At 44.4% G+C, this 20,981-nt stretch overlaps 1 protein-coding gene and 1 non-coding gene across 2 annotated transcripts in view; one reads left to right on the top strand and one right to left on the bottom strand.

The window, feature by feature from the left end:
* The window catches only part of SLC25A13 (solute carrier family 25 member 13), a 188,539-nt gene that overhangs the window by 4,087 nt on the left and 163,471 nt on the right, over positions 1 to 20,981 (top strand). The gene's annotated exons all lie outside the window — the stretch shown is intronic.
* TRNAP-UGG (transfer RNA proline (anticodon UGG)) lies at positions 11,533 to 11,607 on the bottom strand. The gene has a single exon. It is a non-coding gene; the product is annotated as a tRNA-Pro (tRNA).

A 20,981-nucleotide genomic window follows, 5' to 3' on the forward strand; every position in this document is an offset into this window, starting at 1 on the left:
CTCAGTGCATTGTTGTCAAAGGGACAGGTATAAAAACTTGATGCCTGGGTCTTACTCAGAGGTTCTGATCTCATTAGACTTCAGCGTGGCCTAAAAGCTCCCTGTGGAATCAAATGTGCTCCAAGGCCACTGTGTTGGGCTGTTCTGTGTTCTCAGTCGATTCTCTGATGGCTCCTTCTTGGGATAAGGAAGAATGCCGCAAGATAAGTGAAGTCACTGGTGTACTAATTAAAAGGAAGGATATGTAGGGGTCCATAGAAGTTCTCTTTTTCCTTGACAATTTTATTTCAGTCCTTCTGCCTGTATCCCCTTAGTACTCAGGCATTACACTTTTCCTAGAATATAGGTTTTCTCACCAAATTGATTGGAAGCTCGTTTTGTGTCAGTAGGTCCCAGGAGGTGCCCAAGGAGGGAAATGTTGCAAAGAACAATTCTGGTCTTGCAGCCTTTGCCCTGACTCGTTTGATGTAGTCTGTGTTCCCCAGGTGGGTCACATAGCTTTACAAGTGCTGGCCAGCAGATACAGAAGTTGGGACTGGGAAGGGTTGAAAGTCAATGTGTAGTATAAGGGAATCAGAGAGTAAGTCTTTTTGGATGTTGAGTTCTGATTGCTGGAGGAGCTCGGACTCCTGCTTTTTCTGACCTTTTGTCCAATGACCAGCCTCTGCTTCTGTTGAGTTCTTAAATGATATCATTCTTTCTGGTGTTCTCCACTGTTTGTTAGGCCTGCTGAACGTGGTTCCTTCCTGCTCTCCTGCTTCCTAGGCACCTATTCTTCCCGCCATGTTTTCTTGGTCCTCTTGGTGGGGTCTTGTAATAGAGGAATGTGTGAACCTGCAGATAGGTCTTGGTTCTGCTTGGAAGTCAGGAGGTTGTGTCTCGTCACAGTGATGTAATTTCCTCGGCAAAATATTTAAAAGCAACTGAACAACCTCACCCCCCACCCCCCTATTTTTTTTTATTTTTTTTAATTTATTCATTTTAGAGAGGAGAGGGAGAGACAGAGAGAGAGAGAGAGAGAGAGAGAGAGAGAGAGAGAAGGGGGGAGGAGCTGGAAGCATCAACTCCCATATGTGCCTTGACCAGGCAAGCCCAGGGTTTCGAACCGGCGACCTCAGCATGTCCAGGTCAATGCTTTATCCACTGCGCCACCACAGGTCAGGCCACCCCCCTATTTTTTAATGGCCTGTTTAACCAGTACTTCTTGTTGGGTCAGACTGACCCAGTCAATGCCGGCTTTGGTCTGTTAGCTCAGAATTACTCCCAGTGGCTGATTTGTAGAGCGGTGGTCTGGTATGTTGATTGTAAACCTTTAAAAGATAGAGTACGCATACTCACAATTTTCTTTGGAAATTTGCTGGGTGGTTGCATGAGTGAAAATAGGACCGGATGGTTTTATTTGACTTTAGGTGCTGACAACATAGCAAAGTAGGCAGTGTTGAAATTTTTAGCAATTCATCCTAAGTAAACCACTCTATTTAATGGCTGTTATTAGGCTGGTTGCTTTGTCTTGATTTCCACATGTAGTCACAGCTTCCACATGTTACCCATGAAAACTGTTGACATGAGTCAGATATTTCAAGATACACTTAGAGTGTTATGGTAAAACATCTTTTGCATAAGACTTGTATAGTACAGTTTGTAAGAAAATTGTAAGTGTAGAAAATATAAGTAAATGTAGAGGAGGAGAAAGTTTTCCTCAACCCACCTAGAGTCTGGCTGGGTCTGAAAATTAAACTGACAAAGACAAAGTAACAGGCGAAAAAGCATACCAATTGCATTGAATTTTTACATCTACATGGGAGCCTTCACAAGCGAGTGAAGACCTGGAGGAAGTGATCAGAGCAGGAAGTTCGTATTCCTTTTAGATCAGTGGTCCCCAACCTTCTCTGGGCCACGGACCGGTTTAATGTCAGAAAATATTTTCACGGACCAGCCTTTACTGTGGTATTTTTAAATATAATTGTCAAACTTATGAGATAAGCATCAAGAGTTAGTCTTAGACGGATGTAACAGAGGGAATCAGGTCATTTTTTAAAAATAAAACATCATTCAGACTTAAATATAAATAAAATGGAAATAATGTAAGTTATTTATTCTTTCTCTGCAGACCAGTACCAAATAGCCCACGGACCGTTACTGGTCCGTGGCCCGGGGGTTGGGGACCACTGTTTTAGACCAATAAACAATAGTTCTGTGAGGAATTGACAAGACAAAGGGATTTAGGTTAGGGGTGGCAAATGGTGAAAAGGTAACTAGAAAGATGATTAGCTTAACATTTGTTTGTACAGATCTCTTGGCCTCCAGTTGCCCATCTCTGGTACTAAGAATGTCTTTCCTCCTCCTGGTCCAGAAGGGTTCCCTTAACCTGAGAGTTTTATAACCAGTTTCAGAGAAAGAGGTGCACTGGTTGTTGGGGGGAGGTCACAGTGACCTTGCTGCTTCCTCAGACTCCTTCAGCTTAAGATACTCAGTATGCCCAAGTGCTCTGTTTGGGGTAGTGTGTCCAGAACCCTGTCGTAAGCCTGATCCTATCAGGCTTGTAGCCCCAGGTGCGTGTTCAGTATTTTCCTTGAGGTAGACATGTGATTTGCATATGTCTGATCCTGGCCGCAGCTGTGGGCTGAGCTGCGGAGGACCCCCGACCGTTCCATCAGCTCAGAACTGATTTCTTTTTTTTCTTTTTTCTTTTTCTGAAGCTTGAAACGGGGAGAGATAGTCAGACAGACTCCCGCATGCGCCCGACCGGGATCCACCCGGCACGCCCACCAGGGGGCGTCGCTCTGTCGCGACCAGAGCCACTCTAGCGCCTGGGGCAGAGGCCAAGGAGCCATCCCCAGCGCCCAGGCCATCTTTGCTCCAATGGAGCCTCGGCTGCGGGAGGGGAAGAGAGAGACAGAGAGGAAGGAGAGGGGGAGGGGTGGAGAAGCAAATGGGCGCTTCTCCTGTGTGCCCTGGCCGGGAATCGAACCCAGGACCTCTGCACGCCAGGCCGACGCTCTACCACTGAGCCAACCGGCCAGGGCCAGAACTGATTTCTTATGTGGGAAGAAGCAATCAGTAGTTCTGGGTTATTGAAAGAGCCCTGGACTAGAAGGCATCAGAACCTGGGTTATAGGCTCACTGATGGCGAAAACCCGGGCCAGTCTAACTTCTTTGACTCCCTACGGAAAACAGGGACCACCTATGACATCTGTGATGAGCAGGGGAAATATAACATATAAAAGCACTTTGGGAATTATGAAGTGCTATAGGACTATCAAGAGATACCTGTTGGAGACTGTGAGACATTTGTACCTAACTGAAAACTAGGGGACATAGATACTATTTGACCTACCTGAACAGAACGTGGTGTGCTGTTCCTCCACCACAGTGCTTCAGTCATCAGATTCTCTGAGTGTTCTTCCTGGCTCCTTGTACTGGCAGTTTGCGTCCTAGGACCAGCAGCGCTGGTTTTACTTGGGAGCTTGTTAGAATTGCAGCATCTTTTGACTCACTTCAGGGCAAAGATTCTGTTGTATCAGAACCTGCATTCTTAACTCGATCCCCTGGGGTTGGTATGTGCATTAAGTTTGAAGACTGTTGGTCTGGAACTCTCATTCCTCTGCCATTAAATGGAGCTGCACTTTCTAAATTAAGGGTGCAGCCCTTTTTGACTTGGTTGTCAATCAGTCCAACTTTTTTGCAGAGTTACATACATAATGACAAAATTCAGTATAAATTTTTGGAGTTTGGGGCTCCGTTGGATCCCACATTGGGGCCAGGGTGTTATTTTGGAACACATCTCTGGATTGTTCTTTAAGGGAATGTCTGACCGTACAGGAGCTGTACTTTTCTCTGTCTCTTTACTGCCCACCCACACTTCACGTTCCTGAAGTGGAATTTATGCCGGTTCTTTTGTTTGGCATTATCTCCTAAAGGGTACCAGTGACCTCAGTCCTAACGCTGTTAGCCTGTCCTTATTATTTTCGACCTTATGGGACCTGGGTCCTACCTCTTCCTGAACACCCAACATCATCTTTCATGATGCCCCTATGATGGGCTCTTAACTCTCATATTCCGCCTCTGTTCTCCTTTGCAGTCTTTTCTCATCCTTCTGCTTCTCCCTGAAATGTTGGCATGCCCCGGTCCCGACCCAAGACCCTCTTCCCCCGAAGGGTGATGGCTCCATCCTCACTGCTTTAGGGGTCAGCCTCCTGTTTCAGCTGTTGGTTGAAATCTCCACTTGCTCATCTCAAAGACGTTTCAAACCCTGCTCACCTAGAACTGAGTTCCTCTTCTCCGTCAGGCCTCACTTCCAGCCTGCAGCTTAGTTTTCCTCAGTACCTGTTGAGGGCATCCAGGAGAGACATTGACAAGAATTTGGATGTGGACAAAGAGATGGGTCAGTTAAACCTTCTTCTTCCCTGAGCAGGTGTGTCCTTGCCTATCTCTCTCATTGATGTTCAGGTTGTCGTTACTTTTTCGCTACAACATTGCCATAGCTTCTGGGCTGGTCTTGCCTTTGGTCTCTTCCCTGCACTTCCTGCTGCTCCATTCTGCCCGGAACTGTCAAAGAAGCTTCTAAGATTGGCTCTTGTTTCCATGTTAGTAACAGTGTTTCAAAAAAATACATTCTAAGGTGTTTTTGTTACCAGTCATCAACCAGCTCCTATACTAAGTGCTGGGCTTTCCAAAACTAGTAAGCTGTTGGACTTGTCTTCAGGAACCCCCAGTCTACAGGGATTAAAGGAACCAGATAATATGAAGACCCAAGCTTCATTATTTGATCTTAATAGTCACCTACAAGGCAGCAGGGGAAGTGTTGTAACCTCCTTTGACAGAGAAACTTAACAGGAGTTTACATTTATAGAACGCTTATAAAAGCCAAGCACTGTTCTAGGCACTCTGTATTTGAAATAACTTAATCTTCCTAACACTCCTATCACTTGTAGTGCTGAATTGTCTCAAATATACAGATGAGAAAACTGATTTACACAAAGTGGGTCAGTCTCTTGAGGCACTGAGAGATTAAGTGACTTGTGCAAGGTCACACTGTTTCTACATGGCAGAGCCATGGTTTGAACATAGGCAGCCTGGCTCCAGGGTTCATACGCATAACCACTGGACGGCACTGCCTTCTTTAATTTACCTGGCTACACAGTGTGGATTCATGTTGCATACAGAATGCAATTTAATCTCCAGCGTGCTAAGGCCTCTTTGGCCTTGGCTGTTGTCGAACACCCTTCTCATGTCCTTCCCAGCAGTTTGTGAATGGGACCTATTCAACCTCTGTTCACATTCCTTGCTATAAAGCTATAGCAACAGTGTAGCAGAAGAAAGAGGAGCCTGCCTATTTGTTCAACTAGAGTTGTCAGAGATAGGAATGGTTTAAGAAAAATGGTTTTTTAGTTCTGTTTCCCCATTCCTTGAAGCACCTGTAAAGATGTTAAAAGCCCATGTCCTAAGTGTATAGTTTTTACAGTTGGTTTGTTCTAACCAAGATTCAGACCCAGTCCACACATGGCCTTTGGTTGGTATGTATTTTGAATCTTGCTGCCTGAGTCATGCACCTGACTTGAAAGGCTGGCGCTACGTCAGCTCTAGTGTCTGACTGCCAGGCCCACTGGCAGGAAGGACCTTCCGGCCCTGTGCAGGTCACACTCTTAATTCCTTGCAGGCTGAGGCCGACTCTCTTGGTTCTTCCAGCTCAGTTCCCGAAGTGAGAGCTCAGCCCCTGCTTCTCTTTTAGGTGCTGCTTGAGGACTTTTGTGGTCCATTTCTGATGTCCTCCAGCAGTTTGAGAAGAGCTTAGTCTTGACCTTTGCCCAATTTTCTATGAGGTTGTTTGCCTTCTCATATTGATTTGTGTCTAAGCGCACTTTAAAAATTTAAGAACCTTGGCCCTCTGTCCTATCTGTTACACATTTTTTTTTTTATTTTTGCAGTTGATGTTTGACTGGTTCATACTCACCTTTGATTAAAAAAAAATTATATATTATTCCTTTTCTTTAACAAATACTGGGTTTTCTGTCATGTTTAAACATGGCTCCCCCCACTTAATATTACATTAAAAAAATACTCTTGAGTTTTCCCACCATTTATTAGCCTCTCCCTCTTTTTAAATCTTGTATCTGATTATCTGCAGTTATATTGATATTAGGTGAAAGGTTAGGAAACCAGTTCAGTTTGTGCCGTTGTGTTCAACCCCAGGAGGTCACGCACCTTCACTCATGACACATCATCAGTTCAGGTTCATCGGAGGAAATCTGATCAGCAGTTTGGAAAGCCAAGAGAGCCTTCCCCTCGGGCTCAGCTGGCCGCTGGTGACTCGGTTAGCGGGGCTGCCGGGACTGTGGCAAGGCCACAAGTCCCTGGGAAGCAAGGCCCTGCTAACTGTCCCCCAAGTAATGTTCCTTTCATTCAGCCCCCACTCCCCATTCTCTCTCTCTCCCAGGTGCGAAGAGAGGAGAGGAGGAAGTCACAGTGATGGGTAGCGATGGAGCGCGGGTTGAAACGTCCAGTCGCAAACCCTATAAAATAGGTCCAAAGCGTATTATTCTAGGAGGGGAATCTGGTTGAAGAATCTGGAAGATCTTTCTTGAGGAGCTGGCATTTGACTTAGGCCTTTTAAGAATAGCAGCAGTTTTTAAACTTCTCATTGTGGAATTTTTTTTCTAATGTGCACATGTAGAAGACTGTCGTGAACACTCACGTCCTTCTGTAGCTAGTTGTAGTAATTATCAGTTTGTGGCCAGTATTGATTCATTTGTACCTCACCCCCTTCTTCCTTCCGTCCCGATTTCTTTCAAAGCAAATCTCTTAACATTGGATCATTGTATCTGTAAATATCAGTAAGTATCTCTAAAACATTTTTAAATGCACAACCAAAATATCATTATTGCACCAAAAAAAATGTCAGTGATTTTTCAGTATGATCAAGTATTAATTCTCTCCACTTCTTACACATTTCCCCTACTGCCTTATAATTTATAAAACCAGTTTTTTGCATTGTCATCTAAATAAGGCCTAGGCATTGCAATTGGTTGATGTGTCTGAATTTTCTTTTCATCTCTCGGTTCTCTGCTCTCTCTCACGCCCTCTCTCTTTTCCTCTGAAAGCTGGTATAACGTGGTTGAAATCATGGACTCCGTGTCCAGATTGCGGCTCTGGGCAAGTTACCAACCTCTCTGTACCTCAGTGTTCTCACCGTGCCTTTCTAGGGCATAGTTGTATTTACCTTCTGGGCTATTAGGACAGTCGATGTGCTCATGTTTATAAAGCTCAGAGCTGGGCCTGGGACATAGTAAGGTTTACAGAAGTGGGACCCTATGGCTTTGGAACCAGAGAAGTTGCTCAGAATGATGTCACAAGTCCATGTGCTGTGGAGAGGGGTGGAGGGGGCTCACTCCAGTAAAGCTGCAGTCTTTGGGATGAATTCTGGCTGTTCACAGGGCTCCTGTTCTTTTACCTTTGGCCTCCTCCAGGGTTTTTGACTCTTCTCCAGGTATTTAATGTTGATGCACAGCAGAATTAGGAACAGGTAGGTACTATTCAGTGGAAGCAACTTTTCTATTGCCTTTTGATTGGCTGCTTTGCCTTCATTTATTAAGTTAGCTGTTCTCTCTCCGAAGCCATTTTAACTTTCTGTGGCATTATCTGGGCTCCAGCGACTTGTGATCTCCTAAGTAGAACCTTTCAGCACTTTATAAATATGTCATATACTTTTTATGTTCCTTTGTTCCCCATCAGGAACATACATCCCAATCTTCAGAACAGCACAATTTTTATTCATTTAAGGAACAGTAGTAATTTGACACTTGCTAATATGTAACAAATTATGTTGGGAGCGGTAATTACAAATGCAGCTGGTTCCTAATTATACTGCAACCTTGATGCTGTAAAAGAAAAAATTGAAACAGAGTTCAGCATATAATACTGGAGAATAATATTCTGCATTAGGCAGGTCTGCCTTCTACTGAACTGCTGGCATTTATGTTCATAATCCCAGATCAAAAAGACTATTTTAAATCTATTTTAGCTTTCCGCTGAAGTGTTGTTCAGTGTAGCCCGATGCATAAGGCACCTTAAAGTCTCCATCTTTGCTTGCCAAATTTTTGACACATCCTCCAAGTATTATTAGTGTCAAAACGAGCTGGGCCATATTGTATTTTGGGCTCTGTGATATACTGCTGCTCACTTAAGACTAAGTGGCTTAAATGCCTTAGTTTCTTCATCTGAAAAATGGGGATATTCATGATCCTTCACCTTAAACAGTTTTAGTGATCTATCTTTCTTTCTTTCTTTCTTTCTTTCTTTCTTTCTTTCTTTCTTTCTTTCTTTCTTTCTTTCTTTCTTTCTTTCTTTCTTTCTTTCTTTCTTTCCTTCCTTCTTTCCTTCCTTCCTTCCTTCCTTCCTTCCTTCCTTCCTTCCTTCCTTCCTTCCTTCCTTCCTTCCTTCCTCCCCTCCCTCCCCTCCCCTCCCCTCCCCTCCCCTCCCCTCCCTTTCTTTCTTTCTTTCTTTCTTTCTTTCTTTCTTTCTTTCTTTCTTTCTTTCTTTCTTTTTCTTTCTTTCATTCATTAAGTGAGAGGCGGGGAGGCAGAGAGACAGAGTTCTGCATGCACCCTGACCAGGGTCTACCTGGCAAGCCCACTAGGGGGCAATGCTCTGCCCATCTGTGGCCGTGGCTCATTGCTCAGCAACCGAGCTATTTTAGCGCCTGAGGCGAGGCCATGGTGCCATCCTCAGCACTGGGGCCAACTTGCTTGAATGAGCCATGGCTGTGGGAGAGGGAGGGGGAGGGAGGGAGAGAGAGAGAGAGAGAGTGTGTCAGGAGACTGGGGAAGAGATGGAGAAGCAGATGGTCGCTTCTCCTGTATGCCCTGACTGGGAATCGAACCTTGGACTTCCACATGCCTGACCGACACTCTACCACTGAGCCAACTGGCCAGGGCTCTGTTTCAGTGATTTTTAAATATCATGTATAAAGCCATTAACATTATGCCTTGCCTCACAGCAAGAGTCCAGTAAAAGTTAGCTGGTCAGTGTTAATTGCTATAATCAATAACGAATGATCCGGCTTCAAAGACTTTGCCTCCATGACCCCTGACCCCAGCAGAATTATGATCTTAGTTCTGCAACCACTGTACTTGTGAAACATGTATCACCACACACTTTGTACCAACCACTTGTTGATAAGTCCGTCCTCCTCCCTGCAGGGCCAGGTCTCTGGTTTATTTGCATCGTCTCCTAGTGCCTGGCGCTGGGCCTAGCACATCATAAGCTTCCCAAAGGCCACTGTGTTGCATGAATGAGCAAGTGGAGCAGCACCGTCTAAGGCAGTGGTTCACAGCTGGGGTTGGGGTATTTTTGCCTCCAGGGGCAAAAATGTTTGGCAGTGTCACATCTGACGGGGCGGGGGTGGTAGTGGTTGACTACTGGCTCCTAGTGAATAGAGTCCAGGGTTGTTACTACAAACATTCTACAAGACACCAGACAGCCACGTACAGCAGAGAATGATCTGACCCATAATGTCAGTAGGGCCAAGGTTGAGAAGCGCTGGTCTGAGGCAGTGACTGCTGGGGTAATGTGCTGTGGAACAGGGCTGGGCTTGGAGCAGATCACCCTGTGTGGCCTGCAGTTTTCTCCAGTGTAAAGGAAGAGAATCCAAACTGCTCTAAGGATTCTCAGAAGTAAAGGGAGATGTATATAGGTGTGTGCCTGATCAAGTTCATCCTGATAGTCCTGGCTATCCATGATCTTTTTTTTTAATAGACTTTTAGATTTACAGCAAAATTAACAGGAAGGTTCAGAGATTTCCCATCTACCACCTGCCCGCACATATTCCTAGCCCACCCCCTTATCAGTGCCCATCAGAGTGATATATTTGTTATAATTGACGATTTACACGGACACATCATTAATACCCACAGCCTGTGGTCGATGGCTTTGAACACATTTTATAATGCTGTGTGTCCATGTAGATCACGACTTTAGAAATCCTCTGGGCACTGCCCGGTCTCCTTCTCTATACCCTAACCCTGTCAACCACTGATCTTTTCCTGCCTTTTCCAGAATGTCATATAGTTGGAATCACGTGAACGTAGCCTTTTCAGAGTGGCTTCTTTTATTTAGTAATAGGCATTTAAGTTTCCTCCATGTTTTTTTCATGGCTTGATAGCTCATTTCTTTTTAGGGCTCAATAATATTTCATTATTTGGAGTTACCAGTTTGTCTAGGCATTCATTGACTGAAAGACACCTTGACATTTGTGAATAAAGCAGTTATGAACATCTGTGCAGGTGTTTGTGTGGAGATAAGTTTTCAACTCCTTTGGGTAAATACAAAGAAGTATCGTATGGTAAGAGTGTGTTTAGTTTTGTGAGAAACTTCCAATCTGTCTTCTAGAATAGCTGTACCATTTTGCATTCCCACCAGCAATGTATAGACTTCCTGTTGCTGCAGTGTTGTCACCAGCATTTGGTGTCATCAGTGTTCCGGATTTTGGCCATTGTAATAGTTGTGTAGTGTTCTAATCTGTAATTCCCTGAATGCATATGACAGGGAGCATCTGTTCATATGCTTATTTGCTATCTATATATTTGATGAGCTTTCTGTTAAGGTCATTGGATCATTTTTTAAATTAGATTGTTTTCTTATTGTTGAGTTTGAAGAGTTCTTTGTATAGTTTGGATAAGTCTTTTATTTGCTATTTTTTTGCAAATGTTTTTCCCAGTCTTTGGCTTATCTTTTCATTCTCTTGTTAATGTCTTGCACAGAACTTTCTATTTTAATGAAGTCTAGTTTATCAGTTCTTTCTTTCATGAATCATGCCTTTGGTGTTATATTTAAAACGTCGTTGCCAAATTCAAGGCAATCTAGTTTTTCTACTGTGTCTTCTTTTTACATTTTAGCTCTGTGATCTGAATTTAGGCCAGCGGTGCCACAGTTCTTGGTTGGGTCTTCTGTTCTGTTTGTTTTGTTTTGTTTTGTTTCCAGTCTTTTTCCCTTTGTTTCCAGTTTGGGAGATTTCTCTCACAGTGTCCTGAATCTCAGAGACTCTCCTCAGCCACGCCCAGTCTGCCACGGTCCTCAGGGGCATTCTTCATTACTGGTTCAATACTGTTGACCTCTAGCATTTCTTTTTGGTTCTTTCTTAGAATTACCATCTTTCTATTTGCATTGCCCATGTGTCCCGGAATGCTGTCTCCTTTATCCAGTAGAGCCCTTAGCACATTAATCCTAGTTGTTGTTGTTTTTTCTGAAGCTGGAAACGGGGAGAGACAGTCAGACAGACTCCCGCATGCGCCCGACCGGGATCCACCCGGCACGCCCACCAGGGGCGACGCTCTGCCCACCAGGGGGCGATGCTCTGCCCCTCCGGGGCGTCGCTCTGCCGCGACCAGAGCCACTCTAGCGCCTGGGGCAGAGGCCAAGGAGCCATCCCCAGCGCCTGGGCCATCTTTGCTCCAATGGAGCCTTGGCTGCGGGAGGGGAAGAGACAGAGAGGAAGGGGGGGGGGGTGTGGAGAAGCAAATGGGCGCTTCTCCTATGTGCCCTGGCCGGGAATCGAACCCGGGTCCCCCCACGCCAGGCCGACGCTCTACCGCTGAGCCAACCGGCCAGGGCCAATCCTAGTTGTTTTAAATTTCTGGTCTGATCATTTCAGCATTCCTGCCATATTTGAGTCTGACTTTGGTGCTTGCTTTATCTCTTCAAATTGTGTATTTTGCCGCTTGGTGTGCCTTATAATTTTTCTCGGTAGGTAGACATGATGCACTGGGTAGAAGAGGCCTCGGGTGGTGTGGTGGTGGGGGCAGAGGAGGAGGTGTTCTGTGCTCCGGTGATCCGGTGTCCGCGCCAGAGCCTGTGTCCCCGGATGGCATACTTCACAAGTGTTTCTCAGTTTTTTCTTCCCTTTAGGTGGGAGCAGGTTGGAGGAGTCTGGAGTTCAGTATTTCCCTTCCTTCTGGTCAGTTGGGCTCTGATGAATCCCCAGCAAGTTAGGCTGTGATTAATTTCTCGTGAGGGCAGACCCTGGTGTACAGAACAGAATGGTCTGACGGATTTCAATCTGGTTCTTTCCTCTCCTCCTGCCGGAAGAACAAGATGGTCCTTTCTCTGATTATTCTCTGCAGAACCAGTTGGAGTTCCAGGAGGCAAAACTCACAAAAATGAGGGGAATCCCCATTATCTGGGTTTCCCTAGACAAGTTTTGAAATCTCTATCTTGTCCACACTTGAGCTTCTAGCAATTCGTCATTTGCAAGTCAGGTTTTCCTACCCTGACACTTCTTCCCACGCAGGTTTTAGTCCATGGGTTTTTGCTCTGGTCAGCTGATTCTCCACTTCTGGCTTACTGTCTCTTTAATTTGGGGAGCAGTGGCTTTCCTGGTGACATGACTTTTCGGAAGGATGTAGGGAGAGTTGTTGATTTTTTAATTTCTCAGCTTTTTACTTGTTAAGACAGAACAGCAACTTGTAGGCTCCTTTCAGCTGGGCTGGGAATCAGAAGTCTCCGCATTATCAGTTTGCCTGAGTTTTCTGGAGTGGAGGAAATCCCACGCGCTGAGGCCTGCCTGCCAGACTGGGTGAGTCAGAGCTCAGTTCCCGCCTGGCCTCGCAGCCCGGACAAAGGCGCGTGATCGGGCGCTGCCAATGAGACGCTCACGTGCGACTTCGCCTTGGAAGGGAGCAAGGTGGGGAAGCAGCTTGTGCGTGACGTTTCCATGGCAGCTGACCTGACAGGGAGCCCAGGCAACGTGCTTTTGTTGTGAGATCTGAGGTAGATTTCTCAGCAAGTGATTCTGGGATAGTTTTAGGTATCACTGGTGGAAGCTTATCCTCAAGCTGACTTCCTGAGGCTTTCTAACAAGACTGTGAGCATCCAATAAAATTTTAACAAATTGTTTTCTTCTTAGCTTGTCATCAGTACTGCTTATCTCTAAGTTGAATACATGCTGGACCTCCTTGCCTTTCATTCGTATTTGGGATTAGAAATATCACCTAGCTGTGTTCTCATCTTCCATCTTTTTAGGGTAGTGAATAATCACTACCAACATTACCTATCACTTTAGGATTCACAAGGCATTTTTTCTTCATTCTAATTGGTCCTCAGGATAACTTTATGAAATAGATAAGTAGATTTTTGTCATTTTTCTCATCTTATAGGTAAGGAAAGTAAAACTCAGAAATGTTAACTGACTCGTGCAAAGTCAGCAAGTTAGCAGTCACTGGGACCCGAGTATCTAAAGCTGGGGATGTCTTACTTAAGATGAGGAAGCATCTTCAACTGTCTCTGTAAGAAGTTAAAAATAGAAACAGAAAAAAATGTCTATTTCAGAAAAACTCATACTGTCTCCTGTCAAATTATTATGTTTGGGAACATTTACTGGAATATTAGCTTTAGCTTAATAACAATAATAATAAAGTCTAAAATCAGCGTGTTTAAATATTTTTTGGCATAACAGAACACACAGCTAAAATACCGCCATTCATTTCTTAACTGTTACACTCTTCTTAATATCAGAATTTTCATGGTGGTGGCTTTATAGTTTGTTTAATATTTGTCTACAGTAGCGCGGAGTTAAATCCAACATGTTTCACAACCTACTGAATGCTTCTGATAAACACCTCCAGCAGCCCCAGAATGACCTGCTTGTGTAATTACTCAGTGGGTTAACATTTGTGATGTCTGGCGTTTTGTAAGTCAACTGTTGAGTGATAGGAACTTTTGGTGTGGGTTACACAAAAATATTGTGGTTTGAAGAATGCTTGACATGGCATCTTGTCTGTATACTAATTTATATTTCAGTAACTTTTCTTATAATTACCACTTCTTTCTTAGAACTTAGGGAAACTGTAGGATGAGGAATGAGTAACTCAGTGAATTCAATAAAAAATTATTTTTCTTAAATTTGATGAGACACCTCTTTCTTGCTTTGTCTCACGTTAATGGTAACTCTGTGGTTTTGAGGAATTCCAAACTTACTTTGGCAATTACTGATTGTATCAGTCAAGATTCAGTTGCAGAGAACAGAATCCACTCCAGCTGAGTTAAGGAGAGGGAGATTTATTACAGGGTATTAAACGGTTTACAGAATTAGTTGGGAAGGTGAAGAAACAGACTTTAGATTGAGTTCCCAGGAACGAGCTAGAGCCTCAAAGCGGAGCGGGTCACCAAGAGAGCGGTTGCCTCCTGTTCAGTCATGAAACCAGCTGCCGAATGGGCAGTGTTTCAGAACCTTGTTGCCACTGGCATGGGCAGGAGGTTGCTACAGGAAAATCAGGCACTTCAAACCATGCTGCTTGTTAAGAAACAGCAGAAGTGTGGCCCTTAACTTTTAAAATTTTTTGCCTTCCAAAACTTGGCTTCCAAATCCTACCTAGCTTCATCTGGTGGACAGCATCTAGACCAGTGGTTTTCATCCTCCGGTCAGCAGACCGTTGCTGTCCGCCAGAAATTTTGTGCCAGTCTGTGAATGAATTAACTACCCTGATGTTGTGTGAAGATTATAGAGGGTAGTTAACTTTTTATGCAAAATTTCTAGTGGGCCAGCAGCAGTTCACTGGCAGGCGGTTGAAAACCACTGGTCTAGACCACATAGCTGCAAGGGAATCTGGATACTGTAGTGTTAACCTTTTAGTCCAGGGGTCCCCAAACTTTTTACACAGGGGGCCAGTTCACTGTCCCTCAGACCATTGGAGGGCCAGACTATAAAAAAAACTATGAACAAATCCCTATGCACACTGCACATATCTTATTTTAAAGTAAAAAAACAAAACGGGAACAAATACAATATTTAAAATAAAGAACAAGTAAATTTAAATCAACAAACTGACCAGTATTTCAATGGGAACTATGGGCCTGCTTTTGGCCAATGAGATGGTCAATGTCTGGTTCCATATTTGTCACTGCTAGCGGTAACAAGTGATATGATGCGCTTCCGGAGCCGTGACGCATGCGTCCCACGTCACTGGAAGTAGTACTGTATGTGAGCAACGCTGTGCTTTGCGGCGCCACCAGATACATTACTCCAGGATGCAGATGCATCCTGTGCTCCTCTCACTGACACCAATGAAAGAGGTGCCCCTTCCAGAAGTGCAGTGGGGGCCGGATAAATGGCCTCAGGGGGCCACATGCGCCACGGGCCGCAGTTTGGGGACCCCTGTTTTAGTCTTTGCAGTACATGAAGATACGTGGAAGAAACTTCTAAGTCAGTGGTTCTCAACCTTTCTAATGCTGTGACCCCAAATACAGTTCCTCATGTTGCAGTGACCCCAAACCAAAAAATAATTTTGGTGGCTACTTCATAACTGTATATTTGCTACAGTTATGATTCAGAATGTAAATACCTGATATGCATTATTTATTTTTCGATGGCTTTAGGCGACCCCGCTGGGGTCGCGACCCATAGGTTGAGAACCGCTATTCTAAGTGGTTAGGTCACGTGCAGTGGTACTTTTTCCATTAGGATTGCGGTCTACCTTCTACACTTACTCCCACAGGTACAGAAGACCATGCAGGAATATTTCTCCCTCCACCTCCTTTTTTTGCTTGGCACTGCATGCCTGCGTGTGTGTACATGTGTATTCTTCTCCACCCCCTCCCACACAACACACAGAGTAGCCTGCTTTTGATGAGCTGTCTCTTCTGATTTTATTTCATATCTAAGGTAAATAATGACTTCATGACAGTGGAGTTTTCAGTGTAAGCCTGTGCTTGTCTTGGTTTTCAGACCTTGCAGGTTTGGGAGAATGTTGGGGGGAAGGAAGTATTGCTGATTGAAGGCTGTGCTGTGCAGGTGGTGAAGGAGCAAGCTTAGGTGAGAACCTGGGGTTCTGTCTTAGTGGTTCCAACCCAGCTAAACACTATAATCTCTTGGGGAAGCTGTAGAGGTACCCTATTCAACTGGGCTCTGGCAGGGTCTGTGCAATGATAAAAATCTAAAAGCCCCTCAGGTGACCTGTATATGCAGCTGGGCTGAGAATCTTGGTTCTAATGAAACGGAATTGGACATTAGCTAATACTGTGGTTCTTTTCTTATTCTTATTATATTTGATTGATTTTGAGAGAGAGAGAGAGAGAGAGAGAGAGAGAGAAACATTCATTTGTTTTTCCGTTTAGTTGTGCGTTCCCTGGTTGCTCCCCATAATCTACAATCTTGGCATTTCTGGATGATGCTTTAACTGACTGAGCAACCGGCCAGGGCCTTAACACTGTGGGTTGTAAACTTGAAAGTCACCAGGATCAACTGGAAGGCTTGTTAAATCATAGACATACGGGCCCCACTCTGAGTCTCTGGTCTGGGGTGCAATGAGAATTTGCATTTCTAAAAATTCTGATGGCCCAGTGACCACATTTTAAGAACCACTGGTCTGAAGGGAGCTACCTATTTTCACTGTAAAGATCAGATCTCTACCCACCTGGAAGAACTTCTTTAATCAATGTTTTTGGAGCATCTACTTAGTTTCCATTCTTTGCCAGAGCTGGGAATGTGGAGAGGTAAGGAACCATTGAGATCATGGTCTTCCATCTCTAGATCCGCCCAATGTAAGAGAAGAGCTTTTCTTTACATTTTCATCTTCAAATTAGTATTTCTCTTATGTAGGTAAGTGTTTTTATGTTCTTCCCCACCACCCCTCTGTTAGACCTCGCGACTATTTAGAGTACACAATTCTGTATTATTGTGACGTGTTAAAGTAATGAGCCTACAATGGTGGCTTCATTCCAGCGCAGTAATCCCAGCTTTACAAATACTTGTACGTGTAGAAATATCTTTCCCAGTGTCCTTCTTTTTTTGGCTGCTGTAATTCATATTAAAATAAGACTGAATTTATTTTTTATTTTATTTTTTTATTTTTTGGAAATAAAATAACATTTTTATTATTATTATTTTTTTATAAATAAATTTTTATTTTAATGGGGTGACATCAATAAATCAGGGTACATACATTCAAAGAAAACATTTCCAGGTTATCTTGTCATTTAGTTCTATTGCATACCCATCACCCGAAGAGAGATCGTCCTCCGCCACCCTCCATCCAGTTCGCTCTGTACCCCTCCCCCTCCCCTCTCCCTCCTTCCCTCCCCCCACCCCCTGTAACCACCACACTCCTGTCCATGCCTCTTAGTGTCGCTTTTATGTCCCACCAATGTATGGAACCCTGCAGTTCCTGTTTTTTTCTGATTCGCTTATTTCACCCCACACAATGCTACCAAGACTCCACCATTCCGCTGTAAGTGATCCGATGTCATCATTTCTCCTAGCTGAATAGTATATCATGGTGTATATGTGCCCCATCTTCTTCATCCAGTCCTCTATTTTTTTTTTACAGTGATTAAAAGCCTTTAAGCAAACTCTTGGCCAATACAGCAAGAATCCCTAAAAGAGTAGTGTCCTTAACATGTTCACCAAGTCCAAGTTGGCCCCATCACCATGCCAAATCCCTGAAAAATGCAACCCAACCACAGTTCAGTCTGTTAGGAGCTGTCACAGGGAACAGGAATCCAGGAAAGTTCCCCACAGGAAAAGTCCACATGGCACTGGAATTGTTGTCACCATTCTATACTTTGCAGCTCATGTCCAAGTCCCAATGACCGCTGCTTCTAGCTGGTAATGATTCAGGTAGACTGGAAAAAGCCATTTGCAGCATGCGTGGATATGGAGCTTCTGTTCTCCTCTGCCTGGAGAGTTGAGACCAGGTTGCTTTTCCCTGGAGCTCTGTGACTGTGGCCTGGTAAAGAGAACCTTGGGAAGGACTGAATTTATTTGTCCTTAAAGATATCTTTCTAGTTCTCCTTGCCATGTTTCCCAGTACCCTCATTGAAATTATGTTATTGTTGGCTAGGTTTGTTTTCTTTTTAATCTAGGATGACCCTAGATCTGTGATGGCGAACCTTTTCATAAAACCGCCCACTTTTGCAGTGCTGGTCAACCTGGTCTCTCCTGCCCACTAGTAGGCGGTCTAGCTTTCATGGTGGGTGGTAGTGGAGCAACCAAATGGCACCGTGATTGGCCCACCATGAAAGCTGGAACGCCCACTAGTGAGTGGGAGAGACCAGGTTGACCAGCACTGCAAAAGTGGGCGGTTTTATGAAAAGGTTCGCCATCAGGGCCCTAGATGATGTGTTTTGCAAATGCTATCTATAACCTGTTTTAACATTGTATCCAATGTTTGTCTTGTCAGTAATTTTACATATTCAGTGATCCTCAAATTTTGCCCTGAAGAACATAGTTCTTTTTAGTTCCATACTAAAAAGTTCAATAAAAGTAAACTTCTTTTAGTTTTTGGAAAAACTATATAATGCCTAGTTTTTTCCAATTCTAATCCCCCCTCTGTTTCCCCTTAAGCTTAACTTGGTGTGAATGTTACCTGCTTGAGTATATCTCTAGTGTATTGATTTAAGTAGCAAACAGTACAGTAATATTTCATAGTCATCTGCCAAGAACCCTTTTCCTTCAGGTAATTTACTCCCTATATTTGAAAACCATTTACCTTATTTAAACCTCTTGATATGAAAATTTTGTTTTAATGGTGGAATCTATTCTTAAAATGCGAAATTAAGAGTAAAGGATAAAATCAGCCCATTAGATTTTTTTTTTTTTAATTTTTCTGAAGTTGGAAATGAGGAGGCAGTCAGACAGACTCCTGCATGTGCCCAACCGGGATCCACCCGGCATGCCCACCAGGGGGTGATGCTCTGCCCATCCGGGGCATTGCTCAGTTGCAACCAGAGCCATTCTAGAGCCTGAGGCAGAGGCCACAGAGCCATCCTCAGCGCCCAGGCCAACTTTGCTCCAGTGGAACCTTGGCTGCGGGAAGGGAAGAGAGAGACAGAGAGGAAGGAGAGGGGGAGGGGTGGAGAAGCAGATGAGCGCTTCTCCTGTGTGGTCTGGCCGGGAATTGAACCCGGGACTCCCGCACGCCAGGCTGACGCTCTACCACTTAGCCAACCGGCCAGGGCCATCAGCCCATTAGATTTTAAGACTAGTAGCTATAAACATTTACATGCTATTAGTATATGAGAAAAAATATATGACAATGAAAGTCCGTCTTCTGAAAACAATGTCAAGTTCGCTGAATCTTCTAAACTAAAGCTTGCCAAGTCATGCACACTGTACACGCTGAGCAGCTGTTCTGCAATGGCTTCAACACAGAAGTGAACCTTTCTGTGGTTCCCTCTTTCCAGCTCATAGAACTTCCTGGGTGTTAGTTTTGTCACCAGGTAGAATCCATCTCAGTCTATCTTGTCTTCAGTGAAGCCATGTAAGTGTTCTTTTCCGACAATGTCACCAAAACGACAACATAAGAATGGGAGGTAGGCCTGACCTGTGGTGGCGCAGTGGATAAAGCGTCGACCTGGGAACACTGAGGTTGCCGGTTCAAAACCCTGCACTTGTCTGGTCAAGGCACATATGGGAGTTGATGCTTCCTGCTCTTCCCCCCTTTCTCTCTCTCCCTCTGTCCTCTCTAAAATGAATAATAAAAAAATAAAAATAAAAAGAATGGGAGGTAGAAGAAGAAATGGAAATTCTGAATGGCCACAGAACATTGGAGAAATGAATGGAATTAGTGCAAAGGGGAGGCCCAGGAGGCTACTGGCAATTTTTCTGACTCCCTTCCCTATTTTGCTGTAGTTATTTGTGTTTCTGTAGACTAGGCCCAGGACCTAATACACATTTCAGTGGGCCTTGGCGAAATTACATGGTGGTCATTCATTACGTGCTATACCTAGAACTTTGGGTCTGTTTTCAAGAAGTAGCATTTGATGGGGCTAGGACAGCAGATGGAACGGTGAGTTAGGGCCTCCGTGCTTGTGCAGAGCTGTGGTGCCTGTTTCTAAGACCCATCAAGTGCTTTCCCTTCTCTCCTACTGATTTCTCTCTTCTCAAGTGATGAGCCGGGCTACTCAGCATTAGACGTTTCTAGGAGTAAGCATGAATATAGACACCTTTGGATACATAATACAAGTTATTTAAACTTCCTGAGTACTTGAATTGTTGAGGGGGTTTGGTGCTAAGTACTTTTTGCAATGGTCTCCTGTCGCCCCTCTAACCATGGGGACTTCCTGCTTTATAGATGAGGAAAGTGAGGCTGAGAGGGCAGGAAGATTGCTCGAGGTCACACAGCTGGTAAGTTTAGAGGTGGGCTTGCCCCCCAGTCGAGGGTGGTCCGGCACTGAAGCCGTGCTCCTAGTCTCAGCACTGGGTGGACACTACACACTGGTGGTGGTAGGAGAAACTGGGAACATCTGGGGTTCTAGGCAAGTAGTGTATCATGTCACTGGGTAGTGTAGTTATCATCAGTGTGAAGCTGTAGATAATGCGGATCAGTGGGGAGATCAACAGTAAAAGATGGAAGATTTGGGATCTGCTTTCAAACATTCAGAAATGTGAGTACAAATTGGTGCTTAATCTTCCTTTGGGGGAAATGTTTGACCCCTTCCTGAGTCTCGGTTCCCCTTTCTGTAAGGTGAGGACCATCACATGCTCTCGCTGGAGTCTCAGGTTTGCTGTGAGGCTCCAGTGAGCACACAGTCATGGTTTGAAAACTATCAAGCGTTCTGTACACATTAGGCGGCGTGATTTACAAGTGTTGAGTCACCACATGGATTGTTTTCTCCTGTGTCCGACACTCTGGGAGAGTTACAAAGTGAAAGCTTTGTCTCTTTCTCTCACAGAGGTGTGTAGTCCTGGAGGTGAGCACTGAAGGTGCGTGTTGGGGCCGACAAGTCAAAGAAAGCTGTGGGAATGTAGAGCAGGAGCATTGCCCAGGCAAGGCTTTATGGCAAAGTGAATTCATTAGAGTTTAGAGGATGTGGTATTCAGATGGAGCAAGAATAGTTCACTTTGTGGAGACGTTCCTTTGCTTTCAAAAGGAAAACCAACTGAGTACCCAGGGCCACCATATGCCTTTTAACAAATGTTACTTATGTACTGTCTTGCAATGTGGAACTTGAAGAAGAGAATTTCTTTGCTCTTAAAAGAGGAGGATGGAGGC

The sequence above is a fragment of the Saccopteryx leptura genome, chromosome 12 (assembly GCF_036850995.1).
Source record: "Saccopteryx leptura isolate mSacLep1 chromosome 12, mSacLep1_pri_phased_curated, whole genome shotgun sequence".
In the NCBI taxonomy this organism is placed as follows: domain Eukaryota; kingdom Metazoa; phylum Chordata; class Mammalia; order Chiroptera; family Emballonuridae; genus Saccopteryx; species Saccopteryx leptura.